The sequence below is a fragment of the Callorhinus ursinus genome, unplaced genomic scaffold, assembly GCF_003265705.2.
Source record: "Callorhinus ursinus isolate GAN/ISIS: 27379988/994484 unplaced genomic scaffold, GSC_fseal_2.0 scaffold28, whole genome shotgun sequence".
Lineage (NCBI taxonomy): Eukaryota > Metazoa > Chordata > Mammalia > Carnivora > Otariidae > Callorhinus > Callorhinus ursinus.
Window position 1 is genome coordinate 15426181 of NW_027397090.1, and position 2345 is coordinate 15428525.

The following is a 2345-nucleotide window of genomic DNA, read 5'->3' on the forward strand; positions in this document are numbered from 1 at the left end:
GATTGTCTTGGTTTAACAGTTACTGTATAAACTATTATTTTTCCAAATTACCCCATTTATTTCTATTTCATCTTAAAGCAGTAAAAGCACAATTAGATTGATTTCTGTAGTACCTTGTACATCCATCTATGGTATTGTGATGGATGCACAGAAAATTGTTCACAAAAGAAAGAAAACTGATGATGTTTAAACTAAGTTCTATGAAGAGTATTAAAATTCCTAAAATATCACTTTAGATTTGTAATAATGTATGAAGTTTACATGGACTTTTCCATTCCTTATTGCAGAGGACTGGAATTCTAAGCTTAGTAGGAACTTCTACTGGCTTGAGATCCTCATAAGGATTAGGAAAACACGTGGACCTCTGGTGTTGTCTCTTAAGTCTTAGCATTGGATTGAAGATCTTGTATCGGTAGGTAATCAGACTGTATCACTTTCTACAAATTTCTTGTTTTCTTTTGATTTCCCTGGGTGATTGGTGAGTTGTTACTAGCTATCTGAAAATTTTTTTATTTGAAATTGTAATTATTATCTCTAGATACTGGAGAACACACACACACACACACACACAGGACAAAGAAAAATCGATAGGATTTCACAATCCCAGGAAGAATATGCTGGTAACATATATTCATGTAAAAACCTTATATCTTTATAATGGACTTGTGGTATTCTCTGTTTGTTGCATTTTGTGATCAGGTTTTTAATCGCTTCAAAAAAACTTTTAGATTTAAATTCAATTTAATTAACATATACTGTATTATTAGTTTTCGGGGTAGAATTTAGTGATTCATCAGTTGCATACAACACCCAGTGCTCATTACTTCAAATGCCCTCCTTAATGCCCATCACCCAATTACCCCTTCCCCCCACTCCCCTCCCCTCCAGCAACTCTGTTTGTTTCCTACAGTTAACAGTCTCTTACGGTTTTTTTCCCTCTCTGTTTTTCTCTTATTTTACTTTTCTTTCCCTTCCCCTAGGTTCACCTGTTTTATTTCTTAAATTCCACATATGAATGAAATAATATGGTACTTGTTTTTCTCTAACTGACTTATTTCACCTAGCATAATACCATCTAGTTCTATCCACGTGGTTCCAAATGGCAAGATTTCATTCTTTTTTTTTTCAGTGTGTGTGGTTTTCTTTATCTTTTTTTTATTATGTTATGTTAATCACCATACATTACATCATTAGTTTTTGATGTAGTGTGCTGTGATTTATTGTTTGCTTGTAACACCCAGTGCTCCATGCAGAACGTGCCCTCTTTAATACCCATCACCAGGCTAACCCATCCTCCCACCCCCCTCCCCTCTAGAACCCTCAGTTTGTTTTTCAGAGTCCATCATCTCTCCTGGTTCATCTCCCCCTCTGACTTACTCCCCTTCATTCTTCCTCTCCTGCTATCTTCTTCTTTTTCTTTTTTCTTAAAATATGTTGCGTTATTTATTTCAGAAGTACAGATCTGTGAATCAACAGTCTTACACAATTCACAGCGCTCACCGTAGCACATACCCTCCCCAATGTCTATCACCCAGCCACCCCATCCCTCCCACCCCCGACCACTCCAGCAACCCTCAGTTTGTTTCCTGAGATTAAGAATTCCTCATATCAGTGAGGTCAGAGGATACATGTCTTTCTCTGACTGACTTATTTCACTCAGCATAACACCCTCCAGTTCTATCCACGTCGTTGCAAATGGCAAGATCTCATTCCTTTTGATGGCTGCATAATATTCCATTGTGTATATATACTACATCTTCTTTATCCATTCATCTGTCGATGAACATCTTGGCTCTTTCCACAGTTTGGCTATTGTGGACATTGCTGCTATAAACATCGGGGTGCACGTACCCCTTCAGATCCCTACATTTGTGTCTTTGGGGTAAATACCCAGTAGTGCAATTGCTGGATAGTATGGTAGCTCTATTTTCAACATTTTGAGGAACCTCCATACTGTTTTCCAGAGGGGTTGCCCCAGCTTGCATTCCCACCAACAGTGTAGGAGGGTTCCCCTTTCTCCGCATCCCTGCCAACATCTGTCGTTTCCTGACTTGTTAATTTTAGCCATTCTGACGGGTGTGAGGTGGTATCTCACTGAGGTTTTGATTTGGATTTCCCTGATGCCGAGCGATGTTGAGCCCTTTTTCATGTGTCTGTTGGCCATTTGGATGTCTTCTTTGGAAAAATGTCTGTTCATGTCTTCTGCCCATTTCTTGATTGGATCATTTGTTCTTTGGGTGTTGAGTTTAAGAAGTTCTTTATAGATTTTGGATACTAGCCCTTTATCTGATATGTCATTCGCAAATATCTTCTCCCATTCTGTCGGTTGTCTTTTGGTTTTGTGG